The following is a 14,288-nucleotide window of genomic DNA, read 5'->3' as shown; positions in this document are numbered from 1 at the left end:
TGAGTCTTGTGTTCCCCTGCAGCCGCCTTTGTGAACCTCACAATGACCATTCAGCTCTGTTGGTGGTGGAGCGGCTTTTCATCTCACACGCCAAACATTGCAGCAGTGGAACATGAGGCCAGAGAGAAGATCCTCCACAAAAACATGGGTAAAAGGACAGCGAGGAGCTGGAGAGGAACGGGTTAAAATGCAGAAGGTTCACCGCAAGACTGCAGGGAATCAAACCTGTGGAACATTCACCTGTTGAATAATAAAATCCTGCAGTCACACAGGTGTCCATAAACAGGTTAAATGTACCCTTTTCCCCAAATAAACAGTAAGAAGAGAAGAAGAGAATTAGTCAGATACCCTTGATGTTGAGTCTAGTTTGTAAACAAAAACAATTTATCATGATTCCGATTCAGGCATTAAATTCAATATTGTTATTTTCAGAGCTACAAATATTCTCCATACAATTGCAAATATGTTTTTAAGGCCCAAAAAGAGCAATGTTTAATTTCAGGAACCCAAATTATTCTGGACATATTTTTAAATGTTTAAAAATCTCCCAGAAAGCTCAGTTTTATTTGCAGCACACTCCCAGTCGAGGAAAAAATCATCAAAATTAAACCACCTTGTGTTTTTTTTCATCCAGAGTTATTTTGTTCTTGGACAACGTTCAAACAAAAACTATGACAGGCTCTAAAAATCACTGAGGGTTTCCATGTATGACCTTCACTATCGACTAGAAACTGCTTCCTTTAGTGAGGATGAGCTGCAGATGTGCAGAGTCGCTCTGATTTCAGGACCCTGCAGAGATGCGTGCTCCCTCCTTCTCCTCAGACCTCACACTTATCTGTATCCACGTCCTTTCAGCCTCTCCTCCTCCTCCTCCTCTTCACGCTTGACAGTCGGCTGAGTTTGGACTGTGTCTGCTCTGAAAGGCCTTTGTGTCGGGCCGCTGCGCGTGTTATCCTCCGTGGCCTCTTGTGTCAGTCACAAGAGGTCCAAGGAGCCCGAAGGGGCCGAGGCCCGGCGATAGACTGAGCCCGGGGCCTCCGGAGCTGGCCTGCGGCCCGGAGCGGCCCCCTCTCCGGTCACGGTCTCGTCTCTTTCACTGACAGTTTGTTCTCAATTAGATAGCTTTTGTCCCAGAGTGAAAGCCTTCAGCCGACGGACTCTGCGCTGCCAGCTGGGGAGGGCTTTCTGTGCGGCTCAGGAGATGGCATCCGTGCCATAATGCCGATGTTTCGCTTCTCCACAAACCCCCGCCGCGACGCTCTTTACACTCTCATTTTGGCTTTTTCAATGCTTTCCCTTTGAGGGCAGCTGAATAGCACTTAACTAGCTTTTTAAAACTTCCTCGATATCTAAATCTCATTGAGAAGCCATGCAGACAGTCAGGAACAGAGGCGCTGGTGCAAAGCGTCAATTGAAAATTTATTATATACAAACTCGGAGCTGGTATCAACAAGGCATTCAGTGGATTCAGTTTTCCATTGTGTTGAGTTGCTGATCAGAAATCTCAGAAAAGCGTATGCTAGTTAGAGATAAATGAAGCCGTTTTCTTGGGCTGTGAATTTATTCGTGTTTGTATCAAAACACTAAGGCATAGGCTTAAAAATGCAGAGTATAGAAACTACTGGGTGGTGTCTATGATTTTGTTTCACATTTAATTGTGATGTATCGAGCTGAAACTTATATTTAACTTTAAGTTTTGTGATTTGTTCTGTTTGTTTGCCTGTTTGTTAACATTTATCTACAACTTAAGGACAGATTTGCATGAAAATGCTCCCAGGGGTGGGGCTTGGCACAACCTTGGAAGTCAGTCCAGATCTGGGTCCAGGAATGTCAGGAAGGACTGTTTAGTGTTTTAAGACCAGGCAAAACTTGCATCACATCTTCATAAGTACAAAACAATTTTATAAGAAAAACTGAGGGACATCCTCAAAATATTATAAACTAATCTGTGTCCACATGTCCTTCTGGTCCAGGGTCTGGTGTGGAGGCAGTTTTAAACCTTTTGTGTGTGTTTGTTATTGTTACTGGTTTTTTTATATCAGTTTTTGTTATGATGATGACATTTCCAATGTGCTCATGACTGAAAATGAGTCTCTTTGTGTTTTTGGTTCTTTCTTAAATTTACTCAGCCTAAACAAAGGAAGTTACTCTTTCAAACAAGGCTATTAATTCTTCTTCGAATGATTCTGTCATGTGGTTTTGTATTTCACCATCACCGTTGTGTGTTTTGTTGTGTGAAGGACCCCAGGCAGCCCTCAGCGGGGCCTCGTGTGGCCCTCCGACCACATTTGGAAACAGTGCTGATGTATCTGAGCGGCAGATGGCTCAGTGTGTGCAGTTTGTCTTCGTGGTGTTTTTCAGGTCAAATGTGTGTGTGTAACCGTTCATTTGTTGTGATAATTCTCTGGTTAAATCTATTGAACAAAACACGCTCACTGCTCATTACTCTGCAGCATCGACCCGACTCTGCTGCAGAGAAACAACACGTCAGACAGAGCATCACTTAAACTGCCATTCACACCTCATCTAGACGTATAAATGCCCCATTATGGATTAAAGCAGACACAGTTAAATGAATGTGCAACATGTGCAAATGGGAGGGGGTGAACCCCAGCAGGTCACATGATTCTAATCACAGGAAATGTTCTCTTGAATGAAAATGAAGGATAAAAAAAGTACAGCACTGAAGGATTATCTAAAAAAGAACAAAATGACAGAGCCCATTTGATAATTAGAGTTAATTACATCAATGTTTTAAAAATAAAAATACATTAATTGTGGTTTGAATCTTAAATTTTTGTGTCACACACACTATTATGAATAAATAAATAAAGTTTGCATTTCAGTTTCATACGCCTTTGATAACATGAAGAGTCCTGAAGTCGGTCTGTAATTGTAATATCCTCACATCAACACAAACTTCTTCAACTTAAAGCACTTTTTCCATGTCTTAATCAGAACGTCCTGCAGAAGTAAAACATCGACTCCATGCAGCTAAACATGAAGGTTTCTGTAGATTAATTACAGAGGTTAAAGTGGGAGATGAGGGAACCCATAGGATCAAGTGTTGCGGTGCATTTTGAGACAAGAATCGCCAAGAAATAGACACAAAAATTGTCATGGCTGGCTTAAAAAAAGGGTAAAAGGAAGACTTTGGTGAGTGAAGCTAATCAGCATCATGAGCTTCATTGTAAACTGATGTGTGCTACCCTTAGTGTAACCTAACACTGACCATGGACACCACGTCTGCTCTGCACCAGTTTTCAGTTTGTTTTGTATTTTGTTTCCTTATGTTGTTGGAAATATGTTAAGTCCTTGTGTTGCCACTATTAGTTAGGATTTAGTTTAGTTATATTCTAGTTTTACTACTTTTATAACTCCTGATTTATAAGTCTTACTCTTGTCGTCAGTGTCAATATGTCGTGTTTCTTGTCTGCATGTTTCATGTTATCAAACTTGTTTGTCATGTCTTCATCTCTCTGTTTCCTGTTTTATTTTGAAAGTCTTGTGTTTCTGTGTTTAGTTTTACTCTTCCCCTGTGACGCTGTTATGTTCATTCATGTCAGCTGTTTCCCCGTGTGTTTCTACTTCCGCTGATCACCTCCTGTGTGTATTTAGTCTGTGTGTTTTCATTCATTCCTTGTCAGGTCATCTGTTGTTTCTTGCCATGTTTCCAAGTTTCATGTCCAGGTTCGTCCAGGTTCATGTGAGGGTTCTTCATATTGTTTTTTAGTTCTCCCAGTTTAGGTTAATGCTTAGTTTTGCATCAGTTTGCTTGCCTTTTGTTTGCACCTTTTTTAAATCGGCCTCGTTACCTCATACTGCCTCATTCTTTTGTGTCTGCATTTAGGTCTACTATTCACAATTCATACAGTCTGCTTCTGCATACTGTGACACAAACCAACAATAATAAACATCAAATATCACATCTGTACAGAAGTGAGATGGGAAAAAAAGGAAATAGTAGATTGTGTTACAAAAGTCAATGTCACAGCTGTGAAGAAAAACAATCACACAAGACAAGCACATGCATTTCAGACAAATAGTTTCCTCCAGTTACAAACAACACGACAGCTAATATTTAAATTCCCAGATAATTTTCATTAATATTTCTGCTACTTTACATTCTTTGAAAGTGAAGTCACATTTAATGAAAATGTTATTAATCCCAGCACACATAAATGAATCTTTCCTCTAAGTTACAATAAATAGAGTTACAATAAATAGTTCTCAGCAGCAAGAATCCAAAAGTCACCAATTACTCAATGAAAGAAAATGTATTCTGTTGGCAGACTACAGGAGGTGAAGGCGTCCAATCACGATACTTTAAATGTCTTTAACCTTTCAAACATAGAAATGTGACTTATTGAATGAAACACACGATCCGACAGTAAAGCTGCAGTTTGGTCACACGACGGCAGCGATGGCTCATCATCACACCGCTAATCTGATCCGATCCCCAAAGAGCAAGCGAGGCTGAGAAAGAATAGAGTTAAAGAGAGGGAGTGTGGGGAGACTATAGAGAGGGGATTAAAGGCATGTAGGGGTGAGAAGAGAGGGTGAGGGGGGCGAATCTGGTTTTAAATACACAGAATGAGAAAGAAATTAGATGTCTGGGAAAGTTTGGAAAGATTCAACAGAAAAAAGATGCAATGAATGAGAAAAAAAATTAAAAACTAAAAATGCTGTAAAATGTGCTCAGGTGAAGCCAAGTCCACAGAGAGACTGGTTAGTTCAACATGTTTAATATTTTTTTTAATGAGCAGGTGAAGAAGTAAACAAAGAAAAGCAGGAAAACAACAAAAAGGACAGAAGGAGAGAGAAAAAGGAGAGAAAGTCTTGCCAGGATTTGAGTTAATCCTCTCAAACTCTTTAGATCCATGGATCCCAGCGTGGGGGTCAGGACCCCCCTGAAGGTCCCGCAATAATCCCAGGGGTCAAATGATGATTAAAAACGAGAAAAAGCCCAAACCAAAGTGACAGGTTCAAGTTTTTAAAGCAGCTATCAACATACTAGAAAGCAGGCAGGACCCTTTTTGTTTATCAGCTGACCCCAAGTTGGGTCGTAACCCTTTGGTTGGGAAACTGTGAGAATTTGAATGCCTGGTAATTAAAAATTACATTTAAAGCCTTAAATGTTTTCATTGAATTAGAAACTGTTTTGTGAACTTTGAATCTAAAGTGTCTACAACAAACTGGTTTGTAGTAACAATGTATGAACGAAACATTGATTTATAATGAAGTTAAGCTCCGAGTGTGTTATTGTTGCCAGGAAGAGTAAGGCAGACAGATGGAGGAGAAGGTTTGGGGGTAAAGACAGAGACGTGCCACTAAGGAGATTCATCAGGTGGGCATCAGGTGCTTTCCCGCAGAGCTGATCTGCCTCTTCTCTCCCTCTCTGTAACTGTAACTAGTTTCTGTCATTTCTCAGTTCATACATCCTCTATTTGTGTCCTTGCCTCCTCTCTTCACGTGTTTGTTCCTCCTAAAGATCTGAAAAGAGGACGAGCCACGAGAAGAGAGGAGATGAGGCAACAGGCATTTTAACCAACTGAGACCTCCTCACCTCATTTCAAAGTGATATCAGTTAAACATGTGTGACTCAGATAGTGAAAGTCCAGAAGAGGTGATGCAGAGGCAGTTTGAAGGGTAACTTATGTTTAGAGCTTCAGTCTTTCCTGCAAACAGGACTGTTTTAGCAAAACGTGCTAAATGGAGGTTGTGCTGACATCAGAGCGCTGCTCAGCTTCACAACAAAGACTCGATAAGCAGGAATCCAAAGACGGCTGTTGAGCTTTGTGTTTTCTACCTTTAAAAGGATTCAAAATGAACAAAGGAGAGAAACAGAACTTCTGAAAGTAGACTGAAGGGAACTCTGAGCCATGGGGGGGTCCCTCTGCGGCGGCTCGGCTCTGAAGCTCCGCCTTTTGTTTGCCATTTGTTTACCTTTGGCCGGCCGAGGTGTGGAGGAGAGGACAATGAGCTGGTAGATCAACAGCTCGGCCTGAATGAGGCGGCACTCCTTTATCTGCTGCCCCCTGAATGCAGCGCACCTCAGAGGGCCGGTGATTAAGAGCCCAACAGGCCACCTCAGGCTCCAAGGCACAAAGGAAGCCGCTCCACTTATCCAATAAAAAAAAGTGTCCCACACAATGAGCGCAGGCGACGTCCTGCTGACATCACACTCCAGTGATCAGTGGAAGGACGGAGGATAAAGAGGGAGCACTCGAACCGACAGACTCTCCTCCTTTCAGGCCAAGGAGGGTGGGGGGTCAGCTTGTTAACTCCTCACTGAGGATTCTGAGAAGCTTCAAGTGTGTCGAAGCTTTTAAACTGGCTGTTAGAGGACGAGGAGCAGAGTCAGAGTGGTTTACAGACCGAGGAGGAGGAGGAGGAGGATACGCACGCATGTATCTAACATGTTAGCTCATTTAAATCCTCAATTTAACAATCACTCCCACCATGAAAATGCATCTTAATGGCATCGTTACTGTCCCTGTGAGAGGAAGAAGAACTTTAGGGAAGCATTAAAAGGACAAGGAGGTGCAGGAGGGAAGGAAGGGGTCATGAGCACAGACTGTATATAAAAGATGGATGAAGCCTTCTATGGTTTGTGAAGCTTGAATCGTGACGTTGGCCACCTCTGAAATACTTTTTTTAAAGGCAATTAGTAACTAATTTGTAAGATCCAAAGAAAATCCTACAATTCACTACACAGAAACCAGAAATCCATCCACCTGTTCACCTGTCTTCCCACCTGGGTCCTGTACTACCAGGACAGTTTTTCCTCGTCAGTCAGGCTAAGCAGTTGCATGAAGGATGTTATCCTCTCTATAACTCAAGCCTTTATTTCTAAATCAAGCTACAAGTGCATTAATATGAAAGTCGATCAATGTGGACGGGTCGAAGCTTTACAAAGGAAACAAAAATCTAAAGAGCTTAAACACGTAAAATGCTTTTGCATTGCAGCTGTGATGCTTTCAGTGTGTCGATTTGTGACAGGAAGAGAGACTTTCAAAAAACGAGACCTTCTGTGGTCAGGAAGAAACGATCGGCAATGACGCAACCAGAGGCTGTGACACGTCAGTGAAATTTAGCGACTTGCAGGGCTGGCAAGCCAAGTAACCGTTGGCAACATGAAAAATTCAAACAGGTAAGTCATCTTCAGTGGCAGGCTGGCCAATCAGGACATTTCCTGGTGGCTTGAGGGTCATTTTGGATTGTCACGAATTTGAGCAGCAATGTTATAAAAGCAGGGATGAGCAGAAGGACGCTCATGCTCTCCGATAGACTCTGAGCGCTCAACACAGTATCCCCAACACCTTCAGCTCAGGCCAGGATTATACTTTCCAGCATCTGCAAGTCTGTGCGGATGTCCATGTGCCTGCCTGTTTTTAGTGTATAATTGAGGCCTTACAGCTACACCTGCTGGTGTGGGGTGATCAGACTAACTGGTATTTAAGGCACGATGGGCACATTCAACTACGCCCAAGATGCTACATCCGTTTGTTGAGTTTGGTTAAGTTTATCCTCCCAAACACCCTGCATCTCACCATGCTAACACACCCACAGTAACACCACTGCTATTACACACAAACACGTTATATTTAAAATAATGTTTCTGTTTTAAATCAAACTTTTCTCATAAATGTTCAAATTTAGGCTGCTGTGTCTTCTTCTATCTTTCTCACAGCCTGTGGGAAAAATTTCTGGAAGTTTTTAACCACGTAGGGAAAATCAGTAGAGTATTTAAGTATTTGCATGCAATAATTTAAAGAAAAGAGAAAGAAAATGTATCATCAACAAGTTAAAAAGTCAGAAAAATGTTAGATAAATAATATTTTTCCATGCTAATCTGTAAGTTTAGAAATTATAGGAAACATAACAAAGCAAAATGATGAACAATCACATGCTGACAGTCCTAAGAAACATACGGAGTTAATGTGGCCCGAGTTGTGTGAAACAAATGAAGTTTAAAACAACTTCCTTTGCATTACCTGGTTCAACAAAACCTGAAGCCCCAGTCAGAGATAACGGGTATCACAACGGTGGTTATTAACTTTCTGTTAACCCAGGTTCTCTGCTCCAGGCTCGGTGCACACTCACATAAAAGAGAGTGTTTCACGATCCCTATGAGTGCCACCTACTCCAATCAGAGACACAGTCAGATGATGATGATAAAAAATTGTGATTAAACTCTATTAAACGAATAAATAAATAAAGTAAAATGAAGCACTGTTGCAAATAAGATGAGAACAAAAATGCATCAAGCATAAGAAAATTATTAATTTGTTGATTTTGCACACACAGCTGCAAAATAAACATTTAAACTCCAGTTAATTAATCGCAGAGTTCACGCTCTACCTTTCTAACATGATGGTTGCACTTCAGAGCTCTCAAACTTTAAACTGGATCCATTTAAACATTAAAGCTTTCGGTCTCACAGCCTCAGAGACGTGGAAATCACTTCAGCTCGTTGCAGATCGAAGTGAAAATAAATAATTTTACTGATTAAACAGGTGTTCTTGGTGTGTGTTACAGGAGCTGCTTTTCCAGGAGCGTATATCAGACTAAGCATCAGATAAAAATGAAGTACAACAACTTCGGTACTGGATCTGCGACCCAGTGTTTGTGTTTCAGACTCACAGTTACAGTAATTGTATTATTGTTGTTGTGTTGTTGTTGTTGTTGTTCATAGTTTAGGTTTTCTTTAGTTCTTACTGATTGTAGTCCTTCCTCCCTTAGTAGTTACCTTAGCCTGTGTTTAGTTTCTGTTCCCATGTCTACTCTATGCTTTCCCTGTATCCCAAATTTCATGTCTAGTCACCTATGTTCCCGATGTCTCCCCAGTTACTGTGTTAAGTTTGTGTGTCCTGAGTCTGAGTTTCCGTCTGTTTCCTGTTTTATTTTGATAATCCATGTCCTGTGTGCACTGTGTCTGGTTTTACTTCCCTTGTCTCGTTAGGTCTGATTTGTCCCAGCTGTGTTACCACCTGTTCCCCATCCTGCTAATGTCCTGCTAATGTATTTAAGGCCTGTGTAATTCCTAGTTCCCACTTCCTGGTTTATCTTCTAGTGTCTTTTTTTTTTTTTTTTTTTTTTTTTTCTTTATTGTACAATGTACCAAAATACATCGCAGAACTTAAGCAGATCCATCCAAAAATGTACAGTTATGGGTGATGAGGAACGAAGCAGCCATCAATCAGAAAAGAAAGGAAAGGCACAGTAATAGAAGTCTCCAGCAGCAAACAATTATCTTAATGTCCTTCCTTATAAAGTAAGATATAACTAAATCAAAAAGAAAAGTAATACTAAGAAAAAAAAAAAACAAAAAAAAACAAAAAAACAAAAAAAACACAACAACAACAACAACAACAACAACAACAACAAACAAACACAGAAAAAAAGAAAAAAAAAAACGGAGAACGTACAGTCCACGCACATACAGTCTATCTACATTAGCTTAGAAGCTGCATCAAAAAATCAAGTAAGGTGTGAGCTTTATTAACATTACATTTGTCTAATGAAGCCTTCAATAAAGAGACTTCATTTTTAAAAGCAGCGAAGATCGGAGTAATTTTCAAGAAGCGACATTTATGAATGAAGAATTTTGCGACTATAAATAGGTTGTTAATCCCAAATTCTATTTTCTTATTTTCTGTTTGTAGGCCAACTCTAATTACTTGAAAGGTTAGAGAAGGGCAGTCAATATTTTTAGAAGTTAACCAGTACTGGAAACCATCCCAAAAAGATCTGATGCTTTCACATGAGTAGAAAAGGTGCTCTGTAGTCTCAATATCAGTGTTGCAAAATGTGCATGTGTTCGTATCTATATTGAATTTCTTGTGAAGATAATCCTTGGACGGGTATATGGCATTTAACACTTTAAAGTGAATTTCTTTAGCTTTTGGCGGAATTGGAAAGGAAAGATACTTGGTCAAAAACCTAAAGTTATAATCTTTAAACAAATATTTTCTTGTTAATTGAGAAGGAAAAAGTTGCTTGGTTAAAATTGTCCTTAAAAATTTGTTATTGCAAGTCTTTCCTTTAAATTGACGATCATCAATAAATAAGGATGGTTCACGGATTATAAAGGAAGAATAGGTTAAACTGGCTTTAGTCATCTGAATCATTGCAGGGGGAATGGCTTTCACAACTTTAATGAATTTACTTTGAGTACATACTAAGCCATAATTATCAATAAATTTATTATACGATAATACATTGCCGTCATTGTCTAAAAGGTGTAGAACGGTCCAAATTCCGTGGTCCATCCAATCCTTATAAAAGAAGGATTTTCTTTTTATCAATATACATCGGTTGTTCCAGATCGAATTTGTATGTGGAGAAAAATTGTGCTTATAAATCATTTTCCAGTACTGGAGAACCTGTTTATGAAAATTGGATAATTTAATTGGTAATTTGGAGATTTCAAAATCACACTTTAAGAGAAATTCAATGCCACCAAGCTTCTCAAAAATTACTTTTGGGAAATAAAACCAAATATTATTTAAATTATTTATGAAAGACTGCAACCATTTAAGTTTGATGGAACCATCCAATGCTTCAAAATCAATCACATTCAATCCGCCTTCTTCTAAAGACTTCACTACATCATTCTTCCTAATATAATGTTGCTTATTTCTCCAAATATAATTAAAGTTAATTTGATTTATATTCTTGATTAGTTTATTGGAAATATATAAACATTGAGATGGATAAATCAGTCGCGAAATACCTTCTGTTTTGGTAAGTAGGACACGTCCAAAGATGGAAAGGTCTCTTTGTAACCAGCTGATTAGGATCTTTTTAGATTTTTGGGTAATATGCTCAAGATTTAGGATTTCTCTATTATTTATATTCTTTGAGATTATAATACCCAAATATTTAATTTCAGTTTTTACAGCTATATTAAGAGAGATGCTGGGTTTTCCATCATGAATAGTTAATATTTCACATTTTCTAATATTCAGATACAAACCAGAGGCCTTTGAAAATAGTGAAATTTCATTTAATGCGAGAGGAACCTGTAACATGTTCTTTAAAAACAGTGTAGTATCATCTGCTAGCTGACTTATAATCAGTGGGGCTCCCATTAAGTTCAGTGGTTGAATATTTGGATTGTGTTTTATGAAAATAGCCAAGAGTTCTGTTACAATAATGAAAAGTAGCGGAGAAGCTGGACACCCCTGACGGATTCCTCGACTAATGTTAAATCGTTTAGATGTTCCAAAAGGTAAAGAAATAGAACTATTGATATCGGAGTATAACAAAGAAATTAAATCTATGAATTTTTTACCAAAACCAAAATACTGTAAAGCTTTAAAAATAAAAGGATGTTCGACCGTATCAAATGCTTTATAGAAGTCTAAAAAAAGAATCACACCATCATCTTCAATTAAGTGATTATAGTCCAATAAATCCAAAACTAATCTAATATTATTGTGGATAGAACGATTCTTAAGGAACCCAGATTGTGTTTCACTAATAATCTGATCTAAACCGTCCTTTAATCTATTTGCAATAACATGAGCAAGAATTTTATAATCTGTATTCAATAGAGTAATTGGACGTAAATTATCGATTAATCTTTTATCTTTACCAGGTTTAGGAATAAGGGAGATAAGACCCTGTTTCATTGTCGTTGCTAATGATTCATTGCTAATGATTTCCCTAATAGTTTTGAAGAAAAATTCTTTTACTTCTTTCCAGAAGAATTTATAGAAGATGGCAGTCAAGCCGTCCTGACCAGGAGCTTTGTTCATTTTCAGTTTGTTTAAGGCTTGATCTAAGTCATCCATTAATATGTCAGAATCACAAATTTCTCTAAATACAGAATCGATTTTTGGAATATAAGGTTCAATCTGATCAAAAAAGGCAATTGAGTCAGTAGTTAAATATTTAGATGAGTATAAATTTGAATAGAACATATGTATTTCTTCTGCTATAGTCTTATGATTTGTGCATTCTTCCCCATTTACAATTAAGGTATTAATAGATTTCTTCTCTTGCCTCCGTTTCTCCAGATTGTAGAAATATGAAGTACTCTTTTCACCTTCTTCTATCCATTTTGCACGAGCTCTAATGTATGCTCCATGAGCCTTTTTCTTGTATAGATCATCTAATTGAGCCTGTAAAGACAGTAGGGATTTCTTATCAGCCTCTGACATAAACTGTCTATTACAATAGTTATTTATATTGTAGAGTAATTTACTTTCATACTCTTTTTGTTGTTTACTTGCCATTTTACTAAACGTAATTGAAAATTCTCTAACTTTAAACTTAAAAAATTCCCATCTGTTTGTGTAAGTACCAATTGTTCCATCATTGTAAATTTTATGGATGAGAGATTTAATCATCTTAACATACCCATCATCAATTAACAGATCTGCATTAAATTTCCAGTAATCTTTTTTAAATTGTGTTTTATTTTCAGGGTTAAGTTTAAGAGTAATAGTACTGTGATCTGTCAGCGGGGCTGCTGAGATAGACACATGTGAAACATATCTATACAATATAGACGAGCCCAACCAAAGATCTATTCTGGACATATTATTACCATTTGGTTTAATCCAAGAGAATTGAGTGACTCCAGGATTTTTCTCTCTCCATATGTCACTTAAATTGTTTGAGTTAATGAAATTTGATAAAGTTGGATTCCACTGATTAATACCATATCTAGGAGGGTTTCTATCCTGCCATTCATTTGGAACAAGATTAAAGTCACCACCTAATAATACATGGTCTGTGTGGTATAGAAGTTTATACTCGGAAAGAACATCTGTTATTTTTTCCAGCATGACCTTATTTAGAGTAGGAGAGGAGTACCCATAAACATTTACTAGAATCACAGATGAACCATCAATATTCAATACAACTGCAAGCCAGTGCCCTGAAACATCAGCCTGAAAAGTCACGACCTTCCCTGGACATCGGTAGAAACAGAGAGCTACTCCAGCAGAGTGGTTAGATCCATGGCTGAAAAGGATTTTATCACCCCATTGATTTGACCAGAAGGTGACATCAGTGTCACTTGAATGAGTTTCTTGTAGTAAGACACAATTCGCTTTTAGCCCTTTGATAAACATAAACATTGCTTTCCTTTTAACATTATCCCTGAGACCTCTAACATTCAACGACACAAAGGATAAACACGTGCGTAGCATTAAAAATAAACAAAAAAAAAAAAAAAAATCTTCTCGTGTCTTAGTTTGAGTTTTCTTGTTTGTAGTTTCGAGTTTTGTTTTGTATTTGTTGTAGTGATTTCCAGCAATAAAGCTTCTGCTTTCAGTTAAATTTCCTGTGTGTGATTCCTGCGTTTGGGTACTGCATCCCACCTGCCACACAGCAAACCATGACACAGACAAATAAGAGATTTTAAGGGTTGTTTGACGCAAACAGGAAACAAATTCGGGAATAACGTTTCTTAAGCTCATTACTGAATGTCCGAGTCTTTAAAAACTCGTGCCCTCATGCCATTTGCACACTGAGGCTGAAGGCTCTGCAGGAGGACAGAGGAGGAGGAGTTTTCCAGCGAATCAGGCAGCAGTGTCATGCCTGTTAATCTCCAGAGCAGGTTATGTAAATCGGCGAGACAGAAAAAACTGAGCTGAACTGAAGTTACTTCAGTAACCACTCTCATCCCCACAGCACTGACGATGATGATGATGTGAACTGAGGTGAAGTTCAGAGGAGGATGAAGACCTAAAGGCGTGTCCTGGTCTTCGTGTCCTGGGTGTAATCCTGAATTGGTGGGGGAGGAGGGGGAGGCTCTGCCAGCTGCATGGCAAAATCAAAGCCCCTCCCCTTCCTGCTCAGTGCCACAAAGGATGAAAGAGCTGAGTCCCGCTGGGTGGCACCAGCTCCAGGTGACCACAACAACCTGACCAGCTCACTGAGCTGCTCCCTAATGTGTAAAACCATCTCCCGTCGTTGTATAGAGCCCATTTAAAGCGCGGGGGTGGGAGGATTGGAGGGCGGGGGGCTCTTTCTCTTGTTTTCTAACCTGACGACATAATCTCAGCCTTGGAGCGTCCACACAATGGAGCCGGTGTGAAGGTGGCACCTCAGAGGCCGGGCTCTAACTAGCAGTTTGAGCTGTCCAGGTTCGATAATAATACGGCGGGCTCGAGTTACATATCGGGCTGAATGGGGGGTCGCCTCGCAGGACATTTCAGACCTGCTTTTTATTCTGTGTCTGTTTTCACAGGACCAATTAGAGAGAACTGAGGACGGAGGGGGGGAATCAGATTTACACCTCAGCATGTTGGCTTTCATTTGATTTATGC

The sequence above is a fragment of the Oreochromis niloticus genome, linkage group LG2 (genome assembly GCF_001858045.2).
Source record: "Oreochromis niloticus isolate F11D_XX linkage group LG2, O_niloticus_UMD_NMBU, whole genome shotgun sequence".
Taxonomy (NCBI): domain Eukaryota; kingdom Metazoa; phylum Chordata; class Actinopteri; order Cichliformes; family Cichlidae; genus Oreochromis; species Oreochromis niloticus.
This window is presented reverse-complemented; position numbering follows the sequence as displayed.